The 19,301-nt window shown below is 31.9% G+C and overlaps 1 protein-coding gene across 1 annotated transcript in view; it reads right to left on the bottom strand.

Annotated features, from left to right (window-relative positions):
• The window catches only part of Ptr (patched domain-containing protein), a 50,476-nt gene extending 32,147 nt beyond the window's left edge, over positions 1–18,329 (bottom strand). Inside the window, exon 1 of the mRNA XM_077446790.1 lies at positions 17,679–18,329. The gene's annotated coding sequence lies outside the window, so the exon portion shown is untranslated. The remainder of the gene's footprint in view (positions 1–17,678) is intronic.
• Positions 18,330–19,301: the final 972 nt, after the last annotated feature.

Genomic DNA, 19,301 nt, shown 5'->3' with positions numbered 1-19,301 from the left:
ACTTTTGCACATAAAAAATGTCTTTCGAATCTCGCTTTTGACTTACTTCCTCTTGTACTAGTATTCCATTTCGAAATACAATATTTTTTTTCTTTATATTATGTGTATTTGCGTTATGTGAGTGTCAGATATAATAATAACCGTGTAAAAATGATCATTGAATTAGTAGTTAGCCTTTACGGTGTAAGGAAATCGTAATAACAATTGAATTTTGCAATAAATCGTTCATATAACCAATGATTATAAAATGTTGCATCTTGTGTCCCTCTACATTGTAATCCCTGCTCATTATATGAATTCAAAGAAGTCTCGAGAGACCAGTTGTTGCATAAAGTAACTGATTATAAAATGTTGCATAAATATGTATGCATCGAAAAGTGAGCTTTTATTCAGAACTTTAATGAAAGTACTTTTGTTCGCAAATTTTCCCCCAACTGAACCATCAACGTACAAACATACATATGAATATTACATTGCTACATGCTGTATGTACAAAGAACATCAATCAATCATTTGGTACTTCAAAGAGACCTTCGAAAAATTAAGTAAAATTTTCATCAAAACTTTGGAATTCCAATTTAAATTTCGTCTTGATCCAATTCGAATTATATTATTCGGTTGATCCTCATTGCCAAAATAGAGGTCTATCCATGGTATTCGCCATTGAAACAATCTTTTCCTGTTTTCGCACGATTCACGTTACATTTTGCTTCAAAGCGGTAACTAGACATTTCAAGTTCGTCAAAACCATGGAATGAACGTGAGTTTCCTTCGTTGCATGGATTTATTTGATTGATTCTGCTATGTAAAAATATGACACATCATTGTGTCACTTACGAGTTGTGGTTTTGGGATAACATGCTCGTAGTCAACATTTTGAATAGTCATTAATTTCACTCACGTATATGGCAAGATGTGTTTAAATGCCCAATACTATCAAATAGTCGGAAAAAGTGGCCGTGACCTATAAAATTTGCATCGAATGTTTACTTTTTGTTAAAATACAGTTAAAGTATCGTAATCGGCACCCACTTTGATTTTGTTTATACTCAAGTAGGTCATAATTACCGAAAATCGTACGGAATTCTCATATGAATTAATTATAAATTTTTATATGGAATTACTAATATAACTTGATTGCTGGCAGTCATTAAGATGGATACTTATCTCCTGTGAACGATCATAAAAGTATGGCTCGCAATTGTTTGTACAATTGGAATTAGAGTGAGAACTGCGAGCAAGCATTATGTATATACATATGTATGTACATCTTAATGACATCAACATAGCTTAACTAATGGTTGTTAAGAAATTTGTAATTTTACTAGCAAATCATACTAAAGCAATTAGCCTTTCTTTTCGTTCAAAAATTAATATAGAAAACAATTCGTACATTTCAATTATTATTCTCTATATGATAAATTAAATACGAAAATTAATTTTCGATTGATTTTCAGGACATTTTTTTTTTAAAGAATATTGAAGTTTTTTTTTACGAACTTTTGCATATGTACATAATTAAGTGGCGTACGGTGGAAATTTCTCTGTTTCTATCGCACAGCTTTATTTACATTTGCGTGAGTAGGATACAAGAGGATGCTGTGACGTCATACCGTATCCTATTGTGTCCTGCTCGCACACACGTAAGTAAGCCTGTGCGACGAAAATAGGGAGAATTTGACCGCACGCCACTGGTACATATGTACATACATATGTATATTGTCAACAAACGTCCTCAATATATTTTCTTCATAGTCAAACCGTAAAAGTACGTGACTCAGATTGCCAAACTGTGACGTGGTATACCTTGCAAAACGTGGTCAACATGCGTAAGGATATGCACCATCCTAAACACTCATGATTATTATTTTTTTTCTAATTCAACTTTATTGAATCATTTTCACACGTATGTATCTAATTACATATGTAAATATCTGTATAGATGCGTATCAGATAAAATTCCATTGACAATTTCTGAATAAATGGGCGAATTAATGTATAGTAACTGTGTACACTATTTTTTATATATGTATGTATACTGTATACATCATCGATCCGTTATAACTAAATTCGATAATCCGTCATAGTTTTTTATACGCACTGCAAGGTCTTTAACTGTCACTTTACGACCCATTACTACATCGTTTTCCATACAAAACCAAATAAGTATTTCGGAATATGCAAGTATTAGTATGCACAGTAGCACATGCGCTTCTTCAACTGGGACGCCATTACATAATGCTACAGACCGATACAATTATTACCGATGTTCTACTATGTATGTATGTGCTGCTATCGCCGATTTAAAATGAAAAAGAAAAGGACTTCCTTGGTGCACTGCAACGTAATGACCACTTTAGGGTGTGATGAAATGGCACATTCTCTCGACCGACTACAATTCTTGCGTCCAATTAAGATAATTTCACCCTCCGCCATCCTCTCCTACCTTTTGACCGTTTCATCCTGTCTACGTGGAAAATAAATCTTAAAGTAAAGTACCATTTGTATCGGTGTGCCATTTCGTGGAATAGATTTTAGGTATCTGGAGACTATTACGAGAGCCTTTTACGTGTTTCACACGAAATCAGTGACTTTTTGAATCGCACTCGTCTCACAATAATGGATTTCTAAGAAAAAAAAATACAACACAAATATATCTCAGACTAGATAATGTTCTAATGGCTTCAGGTGCGACAGGTTAAAAGAACCATACATTTGAAGAATCGCTTACCTGTGAACACTACAATAGTTACGGTGAACCTATTGAGTTTGGATACCATAAAAACTACCTGGCATTTTTTTGCACGCCTTATTTAGTTTTCAGATAAAGGACATTACGTTCATTTTTCTGATGATATTCTATCGGTAAGATATCAACATGTGGATTGTTTGAATTCGTCAATTTCGATATATTTTTTGTATTAAATCATTCTGTTATTGTTGTTTATGAAAATTTAAATAAAAATAATTTTCTTGAAATGTATGACTATGTATGTTAAAATTTATATTTATTTTGCACATAAAGGATAGATAACCACTTCCTGTCATACCAGTGTATGATATGAAAAACAATACAATCATTAAACGAATTAATAAAAACCACCATTGTAAATAAACAAATTCCAATATTTAATTATGATATTGTAAATTCAGCTTTCGTTACTGTATACATCGCAATAAATCCTAGGCAATAAGTGAAATGTTATAATTCAGTAGGATTGTAAATGGGTTTTTGAGCTCTTTTTCCTTTTATTATGCTGTAGATTAACATTAGAACAATATAATACTATGATTACTAACCAAATTAAATTAAATTGTAAAATAGAAAATGATCAGTAGATCAGTAGCTATTAAAATAGATATAAGATGTATTGTGAACATAATTTCATAATAATAAAAAGCATTTAAAAATAAAAAAATATATATAATTCAGTCATTGAAACCAATTGCTGATTTTGTCGCGAAAATGATTTTTTTAACTATTTGAATTTGCGCGAGAAAGTGCGAAAGAAATTTAGTTTTATTTTTGTAACCGCTATATTATTTAAGACGGAATTTATACAATGCTTTCGTGCCAATCAGATGCGGATATTAAGTTAACGAAAAAGTCAATAATCACTCGCAGAAGCAGGAATGTCTTAAAATACAATATTATAAGTGTTTGGTGACCTCTAGGTTTGGCTTATCAATGTTTGTTTTTTTTTTTTACATAGCTGCCGAACTCAAAACACAACTCATTATCCGCTATCTACTCCGTTCGCTACCCAGAACTATACATACATACATACAAATCTCCTTTGACTTGTGTTTTATCATCGTTGCTGTTAAAGACGACATAAAAATACGAAAAAGCATTTAGAGACGCATTCGGTCAGTTCAATTTTCCGATGAAGACATTCTGAGCATTGTTCGTGGTCGTCGACTTATCTTGACCTTCCGCTTTGGCGTGCTTTGCTCTCTTTTAGTCAATCACTTATTATATATAAATTATCCGTTCATTTTTTCACAAAAATTAATTTTCCTCAATATATTATGATTATTAATAGCATTTTTGCCGTTTTTTATTTATTTAAACTATCATTCAAATATGAAGTTGAAAATTTTGTATAGATAAAAAACAAAAGAAGTAATTTTTCATTTACATATACAATATAAAAATAAATAATATTCCTTCTTTTGTTTTTTATTCGAAAAATTTATATGAAACACGATTATTAGTCAATTGTAATTATTATGAGAGAAAGATTTATTACATTGGTCCTATCCAGCACTGTCGCAACAGATCTACTTTTGCGCGTATGCCGATCATTAAACCCTCGCTGAAATTTGTATCGTACCGAGTGCATAAGGTTAACGACGGATTGCATTAAACTAATGACGGCAATGTGTATTTAGAGTGTTGCATACAAATTCTCGGCTTATTTGTCACAGTCATTGATCAACGCTCAATAACCTGAACCGGTGTAAAGATTTCGCCTTGCATAATTGCATTTAAAACCAAAACTGCATTTCGAATGACAATTGATAACTTTGAAACATTGTTTTTCTACAGTGTCGCAGCAAAGCGGCTATCGATCTTGACACAGTTTTTTTCTCGACACTCCGATTTTGCCGACACGAGCCAGCTGCCCATCTGACTGCAATTACACATACATATGTATACTACGACTACCGATACGACCGTTTACATTATTGTCAAATTTTAAGTCTGCGGTGGTCTTGCTTAGTGTTTTTCGACGGATTCTGTGTTGCAATGTCAAAATGAATGGCTTCGCATTAACCAGTTTCGGTCGCGGATATCTGTGACCAATCCCTTTCAGATGGAAAATCGACTCGCGCCATTGTACGCCGGCACGTAAAAAAATTATATCTCATTAGCGATTTGCATATTAAATGAAGTTCACTGCAAGTTGTCGAACATAGACCTTGGTGAACGGGAGTTTTGACTTTGCCGTACGCAGTTTTTTAACATTTAATTTCCTACGCACCACCCTATATTTTGTGTACAGGTAGTGATGTTACGTACCTAACTCTCTCAATTGTGTCCACTGAATTTCCAAAATGAAATTTTCTAGAATATTTTGTTGAAACTTACTGAGGAAATATTGATAATATTAGCAATCCAATCTAATAGAGGCTTTACTGGAGAAGTTTGTAATACAGGGTTGTAGAGTCGGAGTCGAAGTCGTGGAGTCGTGGCTTGTGGTCGAGTTGATAAGATAGAATAGAATTCGTAATCCGGAAGTAGTAATTTTTTTAAAACAATATTTCATTTTTGTATTTTGACCTTTTAAATTATTTCAATCTTCTTGATATTTTAAGCTTATATTTTAATATTTAATATTTAATAATTAATTTATTATAATATTTAATAATTTATTATAATAATTTATATTTATTTAATATTTAATATTTTAAGATATTCATGGTGATATTAACTAATAAAAAAAATTTAAACAAAATCTGATAACCGAACCTTTTGTCTTGTGTGAACTTCCCTATATTAGCGCTCAAATTTGTATCAAAAATGCTCTCATAGCCAGTATTTGTGAACGTATGTATATGTGAGCTTCATTATCGAATTTTCTTTTTTATACTTATGTTTTCCTCAAATACATATGTAGATAAAATCGTAGGTTGGTCACATTCGATTTTTTTTACTTAATAATGTATTTACTTATACGAATATTGAATTACCAAATAAGAATGAATTTGTAATATAAACCGCTTAAACATCGCTAATCTAATAGTAAACATTTTATTAAATTTATTTGAATAGTTCTTTTTTTTAAATTTATTTGAATATTCATTTCTTTTACGGAATCTACGACCCAAACAAACAAACAAACATACATACATACATACCCGGCTTCGCTCGGTATTTGTAATATAAACCGCTTAAACATGGCCAATCTTATAGTAATTATTAAATTTATTTGAATAGTTTTATTTAATTTAAATATTCATTTGTTTTTTATTAAATTAAATGTCACGGAATCTACGACCCGAACAAAAAAAAATACATAAATAAAAAGTCTCTTTCGAAATTATTTATTAGATGTATGTATGTAAATGCGGCATCATGTATTAGTAGTACTCCAGAGATATTTGAAAACTAACCCAATGTTTTTTTTATGTATAAAGAAACTTACTAAAATTTGAAATATGCATGCTGTAATTGTCTTGAGAGTAAAAACAAGTTGACTTTTCAATAAACACACAATATTATTGACAGGCTGGGTTACGTTTTGAGCTTTTGTATGGGAACTCTCATACACATGCAAGTCCGGAAAAAGATGTCAAGTATGAACGCTCATTGTCCGGTGTAAAGATTTTCGATTGCACAAGTGGGTGTCTTCTGCAGATAAGCGTGAAGGTATCCAATGATTCTGAAAGAGACAGACATGAGCGCAAAATGCGAGTACAATAATTTTTCTTCGCTTTAAGGTTAACCCGATGACAAAACACGCACGAGCGTGTCAAATCGAACTATTAAGCCACAGTGCACGCGTAAACAAGGTGAAATGATAAATGAACATATGTACGTGTTATCTATTATTATTTGTTTTAAAATTGCATAAGTGTAAGGTTGATCGACGCGGCAACGAACGGGAAGTCAGAATCCACCGATTCTAATACTAAATTGTATATGTACATACATACATATGTATGTAGTATGTCCTTGTAAAGCTACCGAGCTTGACTGTGAATTTTTTAAAAAAAATCTGATTTCATGGTTGAATTACATTACAGATTTTAATTGAAGAGTAGCTCAAATTATAGTAGACTATGTATGAATACTTCATTTTTATATGAATATTCATACTTGCGAATCGAAACGGTTGAAGGTTCACAATTTGTTCGACAAATATCTACACAAATATATTCGACACATTGTTACGGGCATCTAAAAAAGATCTGAACTCACAGTCAAACCGTATTAGAAGAAAAGATGCAAACAAATGGAAAATGCGAGAATGTACGCGAAACCGATTGTGAGTGATGTGCCTGAATTTACTCGCAAAAGTACGCACATAAATACATATGTGCATTCAAACATTAGCACACTCCAAACCAGAAGTATTTGCGGTAAATTATTTAGATAACTATGCATTATAATACAAACGTAACAACAGCAATCTAAAAAATAAATGATAACTGCTATTTTCAGAGCTAGGGTGAAAAACACACTGAGTGGTATGGGACGTCATGTGTATTTCTTTATTTTTATTATTATTTTATTATTATTAACAAATTTAAACTAAAACTAATAACTATAATATAACATACTTACAAAATTAACAAAACTATAATTAGTAACCCTAAAACAATATAATATAATTCCAAACATTGCATTTTATTAAACTTACATATGTATATAATTACATCATTTTCCACAGAGGTATCCATTAACACCCCTCAAGAAAGCACCAATGTTCTAGCACCTCTAATGCTTTCTGGAAGGGCATTATATATTTGAACACCTCTGTGGAAAACACCTCCTGCAGTTTTTGCTTTCTTAACTCTACATATAATTAAATTATTCCTATTTCTAGTTTTATGATTATGTATATATTTTTTCCTAACTATGTAATTATTAAAATATTTGGGTAATATATTATTATCTAGCTTATGTATATACAAATTTTAAAGTGATTAATTTAAGACTAATTCTTAATATTCAAACATTTCAATTCGTCTAAAATATTTCTGTACTTTATATATGTATGCATATCCATATGTAACCGACAAGTTTCTCCTACATTTCTTCAAATATGGGATTCATCGTTATCGATCATCGTCAAGCAAGGATAAATACATGGATAAAATATCACTGAAAACGCTCAAGGGGGTGATTTTTGGGACTGTTTACCATGGATATGGGCTAGGGGTGCTGCGTATTAAAATAAAACACGTACCACGTTCCACTCAGTGTGTTTTCACCCTTAATCTCGCAAACTCACTTGCAACAGAGTCCGGAAAGGATTTTCGTCCTAAAGACAGGACTCGTGATGTCATATCGTCTTTGGCATTGGAAACTAGCTCCTACCTCACTCTCACCTACATAATATGTAACAATGCTTATAATTAATGGAAATAAACCATAAAAATGTATAAGTGTTCGATTCGTCGCCTAGGGCCTCATCTGCCTGCATTTAAATCGGACACTGGTGATAATCCGGAATTTCCGGACGCACTTTGGTCAGTCGGTTGGCGAAAAATTAATCGACAGATCGCAAACTGGTCAAAGTGGGTCAAAATATATAAATGTGTGAGCGAACGAGTTGCGACCGGAGAAATTTCACAGTTGAAAGTAAGCGCACGGTGCATCGCATACTTGAGCGTCTCGCTGGTATGTAACACGCGTGCACATTGTTTTGAAAATATTTCGCTGAAATCATCGTTGTCATCGTCGTAATCATCACATGTCAAGATGGGAAATATTTCGGCCGGTTTTCGAAGCGATGCGAAAACGGAAAGGCCGACCCGCCGCGACAACTTTCACACAGTGTTTGCAAACTCGATCGGGTGTCGGCGTTCGCGCAATTAGAAATACTAATCAAATCGATCGATTGATAAATCAATGACGGGCGATGATTGTAATGAAACATTGACAACATTGAGGGTAATGTGCGAGGCGAGTTTTTGCAACGTCACGCTGGCGACTGGTCGCAATTGGCACACATAGGATTTTAGGAGTTTCACTCGGTTACTATGTATTACCAAAGAAGGAAAGTCTTGTTGAAAACAAAAATTGGCGATGATCTTTTGAAAAGTCTTATCTATCTTTGTGTGCACGTGAAGATTTTATACCTGCAAAGACGCTCTTTTCATTCCGCATATGGACCGGTTACATGCATATTTTACAGGAAATATATAAATTCAAATTTTACTGTTTTTAAAGTATAATAAAACGCGCATACTTCTTGATGCATCGTTATTAAAATTTTAAATGAAATTAAAACATGAATTTTAAGTTCTAGTCAATAAATAAATTTTATATTTACATATGTATTATGTACGTTTGCATATTATTTTTGCATATTATACATACATATATATGGTATATGCATTGATTTTTTGAAACCCATTGACGTATTAATCTTTGGTTGGTAGAAAATTCAAATCCTTGTAATTTGCACCAAAATTATTTGAGATCTAAAGTTAAAAATACTCCTGTTAGTATGCATTCATATGTATGTACGTACTAGTGGTGTGCCCAAAACCCTTTACTAAAATTTAAATATATCAACAATGCAATTATAATAAATTCAAATCGTTGTCTATATTGATATCGTTCACTCGGATTAGCAAAGTTCAGAAACATGAATCGGCCCTAACTGATGTAGTGGTAGTGGATTGTTATGGTATGGTCCGCCACGTCATTCGCTTGCACGGACTCAACGTCTCAATTCTGTTTTATTCGCGGTACTGGCGAATTATTATGTATAGGCATTCCGTCGAAGATAAAAATGTTTTTTAATTTACTCATTTCCTCAAGTATTTATTGAATTTTTACTAAGAATATTGTGATTTGTGTCTATCAACATCATTCTAAACTATCATATCATACATAACTATCAAACATCATTCCAATTTTTTTTTTTTTAAATAAACACATATTTACACAGAACTTCTTGAGTAGAAATATGGCAAGGGACTTGGCTCGCAAAACGATTCCCTCAGAACAAATCAGTGCGGAGCGCGCGGAAATAAATAACGAGGCCTTGGAATGTTGTATTGTTCGATAAATCATTCAGAAGATGTTAAGAAAGGTATTTTATTGAGGATACTATAAGCACAAAATTTCGTAAGACGAAAAAATCGAAAGTGAAGTAAGAAGAGGCTAGTAAAAAAATGAAAAATTATTCTTGTGACTTGAAGAGATATTATTATAATTAAAAAATTAAAATATATTTTTTATACAAACCTAGTCCCCTGTTTTAAGTCACGGCACGTCACTGATATGTGCATGGGTATTTGTAAATTTCCTATAAAATTTTGCATCATATGGATATCTGTATTGTTTTTTACTTTATTTTTTATTACAGAATCTATCAAGGATTTAATGTTATTGATTTGATAATATTTTATTAGCTCTAAATGATACTTGACTTTTGTGGCTTTGTAAAAAATAATTTATTTCGTCACGAAACTAACCTCGAAAAAAAATTTTTTTTTGATGATAAGGCAAGTTCTTGCCTTATCATCAAAAATCATACTGCCGTTGACGCTACAGAGCTTTGGACCGATCATTCAGTTTTTTTTTTATTAAATTATGTCAGTATGAATAAATATGTATGTACATCGCGTGCGTTATGAAATAATTGACAATCAGCACTTTCACTTAGGATCAACGTATCATCATTGCATTCAACGATGTTTTTATTTCGTTCTTGTAATCCGAATCGAATAAAGGTTTCTTTGCGAGTGATGCGTGTATATTGCACTTGCACTCGTGGACTCAATACAATCGCACATCCCTCGATACTTAAATGTTGCAATTGTAATTTACCTTTGCGCACCTTGCATATTATTGCACGATCATTTAAGTTTGCAAATAAATACATACGTACACACGCGAAGTCGATCATTTAATAATAGATTTTTATAATAACTTTGCACTCTATCACACATTAAATCTGTCAAATATCAAATTCGAGTGATACAATTTTTGCTACTATTGGTTATTGATATATATATATATATATATATATATATATATATATATATATATATATATATATATATATATATATATATATATATATATATATATATATATATATATATATATATATATATATACATATATATGTATGTATATATATATATATATATATATATATATATATATATATATATATATATATATATATGTATGTATGTATATATATATATATATATATATATATATATATATATATATATATATATATATATATGTACATATTATAGAATATTATTATATTTTCGCAATCACAGTGATTATAGAGAAACTATAGCTTGTTTCCCGTTCTTGAAGTGACTTGCGTGTTCTTACGTTTTGCCAGTATAAATTGGCGCAATAGAGCGTACTAAAATTCCCAACTAAAATGAATAAAATTGCCTAATAAATGCTTTAAATTAAAAAATCTCGCATTTGCGCCGCTTCGATTTCTAAATAAAACATCTGATCGAATGTGTATAGGTATGTAAAACACGTAAGAAAAAGTTTTAGCAGTCGCAAAATATAGGTTTTTAATTGTGTTCAACAGCTGTGCCCAACAAATTTATGTAGATGTACATATGTATGTACGTACATATGATAGAAAGTGATCTCAATTCTTAATATATTGATTTATTGTACTTCGAAGAAAGTTCGAACTAGATTGTATTATAATAAAAAAAATATATTAAAATAACACGTTTTCAACAAGGAAAATTTTACACTTAAGCCTACGTCAATATGTGTGTTGAAACTCGTCTGTACTTTCGTAAACATCCTGTAGATTAGACATAACTAAGTCATAAGGAGTATGACCGAGTATTTTGTAATAGAATCGAGCCATTTTTTTTTGTTATAAATTAATAAATAACAAATTTTTGCATATAAACTGATTTGTTAATTCCCGTATGGAATTTTGTGAAAAGTTGTACCTTTATGTGGGAATGTCGTATTTATCTGGGTCAAAGGTTAGATGCGTGGACATGTTGGAATAAAGATTTATAACTTTACATATGTACGTAGATAAAGATGTGCGTTAAGAGGAAAACTTGATATTGAACCGTTGAATTACATTACTCAATTTGAAGTGTGTGTACGTTTGTACCCTCTAAATTAATCGTTTTGAATTATCAAATCTCACAAATAACAGGTGTGCTTATTTATCTGCGTGGCAGATTTCCGTTTTTTACAGTGTCATAATAACGCATGGTGTTTATGACCTTTTCCTTTTCAAAATTTCTATTAGCTTTCTCCACCTTTGATTTGTACCATACAGCATGCACAAAAATCGTGACGCAAAACAAGTATAAAAAATCTAGATAGCGTATGGGAAATATTCACTTTTGACATTTCAATTACATCCGTTCAAGTTCACGGTAACCAAGCGATTATGACAATTTGAAGAAATTTAGTTTCTAATGATAGAGCGACTAGTCATTAGCGATTTGGTCAGTGGGGACAAAAAAACAGCACAATGCCGATTGTCTGATTGATTGATTGGTGATTGATCGATGGCCACATTTTGACCGGTGAGCATCCCTGTTCGGCAAGGTGCTGCTATGCTGATGCGGCCCAGTGGCCTATATATGCATGTATATATTATATGTATGTATAAGCGAACAAACGAACGGTACATACCTACATACATACATATGTACATACATATAATATTACACTCGATGCGGCCACGCACCGTCCACATATCGGCCACCGTGCATATCCTATCGGTAACGGTGAACATACATACAGCATCCGATTCGTTGATCTTGACTGAGCATGAGTCACGATCATCCCACAATTGACCGAGATTGACTTCTCAGAAGCTACATACATGCATTTTCACATATGTATATTGTGTATGTAGGGATTTCCTGCACTCATCCAGTGTCCACAGATCACTCTCGCTATTCAAATTACCATAACTTTGTACATATGTATAGTCAATATCTCACTTTCTCGGATCGTTCCTCATAACTGAGGTCTCCAAACTGTTCTCTCCTCTTCTTGTTACGTGTCTAAAAACCTAGTATAGAATTTTCCGAAGGCATAAAGTGGCCTGTCTGTACTTTATCTTCAACTCCGTCAGGATAATGTTTGGTCCCAAATATTTGGTACTGTCATATGTCATTTCTAGTAATTAAATTTAATCAGTGACGTTCTTCTTCAAATATTAGATATGTAATATAGCATTAGTGATGCCCAATGGTACCCAAGGCAGGCTAGAGGATGCAAAGAAGGCCACGAATAGACTGTGTTGATGAAATTTGCGAAATTTTTAAGTCCACATTAAGTTTTGATACATAATTCAAATCAATGACATAAAAAGTTAGAGATGAGATACATATACGATTTTTAAATTCGTCATCAAAAAATGGTTCACACATTCCCAATTAGGTAAATTGTTTAGATAATTGTGTAAATCAGAATATTCATGGATATCATATATGTATGCTCGTGTAATAATAGTATTATACGTATGTGTTTGAGATACTTAATATAACATGTTTGCCCGTCAAATTCATCTCACCGTAAAAACAAGCTCAATAACGGTTTCATCGATCGATTGAATGTCTCCACGATATTGTAGACTAGGAGGACATGTGAATGCTCTTCGTTTATCTTGAAATATATCTCACTTCAAATTCGACGGTATGTTTTTACCTGTTTTTACCTTTCGTCGACTCAAACCAGGTAGCCGGTAAGAGTGCCACTTCGGAGAATTTGCACTTTCCCATCGACGCGACAGGTATAAAAGGTGCAAAAACTACACTCAAAGTTTCGCAACTTAAATGCGCAGGTAACGTATCGTTTTTCTGAAGAACTAAATTATCAAAAAAAAGGTGTGGGTCATTTGTATTTGAGTTCGAAAGGACGAAATTCACGCGCAAACATCCCGTATACGTTACGTTAAATATTTGCTAAAAAATTTAGCAAGTTCAATATCATCGGATATTGCGTACAGTCAAAAAGATATGAATAATTTCGAAAACAACATTTTTACCCCTTCTTAGAAAACCGTAGAGCGTAAGATAATTACATAGTTACAGGCGCATTCGCGAATCTCATTAAAAGTATATTGAAAATATTTTTTTTTTGATGTTCGGTGGGAAAATGCATTGATCATTATTTTTGCATGGTGAAAGGATATTTGCTCAACCATTTACTCTTGTATTGACACTTGCTTCAAAATATATGTACGATAAAGCACTTCCGCGTAATGTTTGGTGTCTGGCAAATCCCAAACGTTACACAAGCCACTTGTCCAAGGTAAACATCTCAGCAAGTACTTATTTTCTGAACCACGCTGTGGTTTTAGTCGTGATCTAGTTTTACGAAGGTTTAAAGTTTAAGTCAATTTAATTTTTTAGTCATTGAATTCAACACGTTGAATGTTTTGCCGATTGTATTTAAAACGTTCGAATATACAATGTTAAATTGGTCAACTTTGTACAACTCGTTTTGGAATTATCAGTAATTTTTTTTTTTGCCTTTTGCTGGAAATTAACGTCGAATTAAATATTTGACACACTTGTATAAAAAATGCGCAGAAACAGGACACAGTTTTTTAAAAATATTATAGGTGTAAAAAATGTATTAAAAACTTGCGGAAAAGTGATATGTATTCAAGGATAAAGCGATCGATTTTTTTTACTGAATTATTTGTATGCGTTGCCTTTCAAATTATAAATATAGAGCATAGTCTAATTAAAATGTAGGTTGATATTAATATATGTATGTATGTATGAATATTCGTCAAGTTTTGCCCGATTTATGCAACCGTTAAATAATAGGAAGTGTTACGTTATTGACATGGCTATGATAATAACATTAATTATTTATATAAGTTCTTCCATTGCGGTTATGAGATAAGTCGTACATACACAGTCGATAACGAATGAAATAGTACAAGTAAAGAACATTGTGCCTAAATAAATATAATAACATAAATTAGATAAAATGTATGAAGAATTTTCTATGAAAAATTCTACCTATTCTCTTGCACGCACGAGTATCGTTCAAAATCAATCGATTTTATTTCGATTTATTCGCCAATTTTTATGGAAAAATACCGTTTATTTTCCACTTGGAATGATCGATTACATCTTACTGCATAACTTGATAGAAATCTCTTGTCGTTCGGCATTACCGAATTCCGTTATTGGCTCATAGATACTTCTTCGCACATGTATAATTGAATGACGATAGAAACCGTTCCGGTCATCGCTCGTTGATCAATTTTGTTTTGATAGTAAATAATTAAACAGTATTCTTATCTCCCAAACGTCATTTCACAAAGCATGCGTCTACAAATTGAATATGGAATGCACGAGGTGTGAACGAAAAAAATGTGCTCACTTCGTACAATATGAAGAACAAATGATGAAACCAATGATTAGAATAATTCGTATATGCATGTACATATTTCAAAACATTATGGAATTGGAGATTTTTGTAAGACGTGTTTCTCAAACTTATTGTCGCAAATGCAACAGAAACACGTGTAAAATTTCTACTAAGTTTGAGAAGATGAAATATTTTAGGAGAGACGTTCAAAATTGGTTCTGATTGTTTATATTAAATCTGAAAGACATCTTATTATATTCATTGTGTGATTTGATTTGTTATAAAACAGCAAAATCAACCGATTCAATTATTAGTATTCTGATACACCGGAAGCTTGATTTTTTATTTTCATAATAAAGTTCTGATAACGTATCGTATCTTAAATATAGAAAAATGCGTATTATTTAATTAAAATTAAAATTTTAAATTGATCTAACACGCTAACGTCCAAGATAACAATTTATCAAAACATTTAGCGTACATTTATTTAGTGTGTACTCGATACGGATCATTGAATACACATTTTATTAAACAAATAGAATTTTTCAATTCTATTTGCTCTCATTTTTAAATGAAAATTTTAAAATGTTACAATTCGTACCATAATTGTTCTCGAGCGCATTTATTTATCGTCGTTGTTTATTTACATTTAATAATAAATTATCACACAATACTCTTTGTACTTCATATTATGTACATACATATATGTATATACGTACATACATACAATACACGTACATATGTACGTCGATCGCTGTGTTTAAAATAAATTATTTTCGTCGGCATTCGCAAAATTTAAAATAAACTGGCAAAACACAAAGACATGCGTCAGGCATTCACTTCCTTTTGTTTTGGCGGATTCCCTAGCTTTTCCGATTTGTCGCTGAAAAATACAAATTTCCTTTGTACGCACGCCGCTTACTACTGTATAAATATAATTTTCGATGTCATTATCCTGAACAGAGTCGTTATGTTGTGTTGTTATGTTTTCGCTGCAATTTTCGCGACGTCAAATCCCACAATGCTATTTGATTAGAGATCGGACTCGCGTGGAAAATACAAACAGCGATATAAAATCGAGTGCATCTGTTTGGTTTGCTTCTCGACGTTTAACCACTCGATCAATATGGACAACGTGTAAATAATTAGGGTCAGCATTCCGATAGTTAGTCGACGACAGACCTAAATGAATAATTTTGCTAGATAAAAGCTGTTTTAACAATCTGCTCGAGTTGCGTCAAGGATTACATCGCGTCGGTGCGTTCGCGCCGTGCACGGTTTTATTTTTTGCACAAATCGTAATTTTAAAATCGATCTATAATTTTTTTTTTCGTATGTGCATGAGCTGGTGTTTGGAAAGAAAACGCTGTCACTTGACACACATCGTTGAAACTGATATTTCAAGGACGACGGATTTAACTTGCGCATACTACGTGCTAAAAATTATATATTCGTGTACTTATAGTGTCGAAACTGTAACAATTTCCTAATATTTTTTAATGAAATAAAATTAAAATAATGGGAGTGCCACACGCCCATTTTAAATATTATGCTTGTTGCTAAACTAATTGAGCTAAGGCCCCCATACACGATGAGATAAGTATCGCTACATGTCACAAATGTGTCTTGATGACCTGTGTGAAATATCAGCTGGGAGATTGTATAATTGATACAAATCTCAGATGCATGTGTTGCTACTTGTATCGATACATGTTTCGTTACAGATCTCAACGAGAGTGGGGTAGTGGGTAGTGGTACTTTAGATGCGGATAAATCGGGTATTGGACACAAATAAAGTCTTTCATGCATAGAATTAATTTATATATGTATGTATGTATATAAATATCAAATTATATTACGATAACAGCTTTTTATTGAAATTATGTATGTATTTATTATAATTTCAATTCAAATGAAATTATTTTTTAAAATTTTAATGAAAGGAACATAACTTAAATAGCGTTTGTGAATATAATATGTAGAACATAGAAATATATAAATTTATAATTTTATTCAATTCATATGAACATTTTCAAATAAATATTTCGATTGTTTTGTTGATACAATGACCTTGGAGTTATTAATTTATTTTCAATGTTATTTAAATTAATTTTGAATTTTAAAGCTTTTTATGTGTTTATCTATGTTTTCTTTATCTATGTACGTGGTTAACAATAGATAAAGCTTTGTGATCATGCGAAAATTCGAACTCGAGATTTTGACTGATTCGAACTCAGAATTGATCACTGACCACGTTTTCATGATCTAGTTTTTATTTAATTCAATAGAAAATTTTAATATTTTCTTTTATTTTGAGTTGAAATTGAACTATATTAAATTATTAATAATTATTTTTGAATAATTTAACTTTTCTATTTCTTAATAGTGAACTGTAAACAATTAGATAAAAAAAACTATCCTACGACATTCAAAAGATTTTACATACATAGATATAGAGATATTCAAAATGAATCTATTAACCAGTCAAATATCTAATAACATAATTAATCTAATAACCAGTTAAATATTATATATTATATTAAATGTGCCCTATCCATAGTTTTATATATGTAGATCGTAGATCAAATCATTCACAGAATTGATAAACAGATAAAATAGATCTTACCTTGTTTAATTATCGTCGATTTATTCGCAAACGCGAGCGACTCCTTTCTTCGTCGCCTTTCTCTTCTCCTTTTCGGCGAGTTGTCGCGGCGCGGGCGGGGAGAAAGGCCAGGCCAGGCCAGACTGCCTCGCACACTTCCTACGAACTTCTTTTCTTCTTCTTAATTGCCGACGATCAATCTTCAATCCATTTCGGAAGCGTAATTTCGTCGAATCACAATCGCACGATACGAAAAGACGTCTTCGAACGCGGACGAAACACACCGAAAAGATAGTGGGCCTCACAAACCTATCGCAAATGTAGTATAAACACTCAAAAGGTTATCGTCACTCTTTATTATTATTTTAAGATAAATCTTGTAATGAATTAAAAAAAAAAAACGATCGCATAAAATTTAATGTGTGTCACTTCGACATTACCTATGAACGATTCTATCGATATCGATCATAACGTAATGTATCCACAATATTCAGCACGGAAGCTTTAAATTTTATTTTTTTACACTTTTCTATGATTATTTGAGCACAGGTGAGTTTGTTCGTTTGAAAAGTGTATTTTTCTCGATTGTCGTATTTTCGTAAGTGATTTTGTTAGTGTTCGAAGAGCGTGTAGAGCGCGCGACCGACAAAACGCCCCGTTCACAACTGAACTGGAAGTGAAACTTTTGTACGCCACTGGTGTCCCCACCTCACGAGACGCATATGTATCGTCTGTGCACTTAACTGCCTTGCATCTGCGTGAGTGCATCGAATATAACAGTTAGGGCGTTAGGGGTTGATAAGCGCACTCCAAGTATTCAAGTTTAACGTTTCCAGTAAGATAAAGATAAAACCTCTTTGCTAAAAATGGCAATTTTCGTAACAGGTGACTAGTATTAAAATTTAACTAGTCATCAATTTTATTCAACTTCCCTTATAGTCAGTAATAATTTTTCAGAGCTTACTTTAAATATAGTGCTACTGAAAAATCTGATAATTTTAAATGCAAAATGCACATCATATCTAATCGTTTCTAAACACTGCCAATAAAACGTACGAATATAATAACAAAAGAAAAAAACTTCTATATATGTATACTGTTTGCTACCAATGTTCCCTCTAGATATTTAGACGGCGCTAAGTATCCGAGCATTTAGCACCATCTATTGAAAATTTAATTAATTAATTAATTAGTTTTTCTATTGGTGTTTTATATTGTTTATATGCAGATAGGTAGGTAGTTTTGGATATTTTTTTCATATTAAACAATCTATATATGTATGTATATGTCACAGTGAAATTATATTTCAAGTGAAAATATATTTTCACTGACGTTTCAGTGAACTCATAACCAGTTACAGTTTCAGGGTTGGTTGGTTAAGTAAGGGTTGGCTCTTTTTATTTAAGATTGGGTTGTTAGGGTTAAATTTATAGAGTTAAGCGTTGTAAATTCATTGTTTGATAAATTTTCACTGCTTGAATTGGTGAAAATATATTTTCACTAGTGACAATATATTTTCACTTGAAATATGCTTTCACTGTAACATATAAAATTAATGTCTGTCTGTCTGTCTGTTTGTCACGTATGCATTCCTATATCATTCAATCGATTTCGATGAAACTTACATGACTTTTTGACGTTTCT

The sequence above is a fragment of the Arctopsyche grandis genome, chromosome 3 (genome assembly GCF_051622035.1).
Source record: "Arctopsyche grandis isolate Sample6627 chromosome 3, ASM5162203v2, whole genome shotgun sequence".
Taxonomy (NCBI): Eukaryota; Metazoa; Arthropoda; class Insecta; order Trichoptera; family Hydropsychidae; genus Arctopsyche; species Arctopsyche grandis.
Note: the sequence above shows the minus strand (reverse complement) of the source record. Positions and strands in the feature narration are given on the sequence as shown.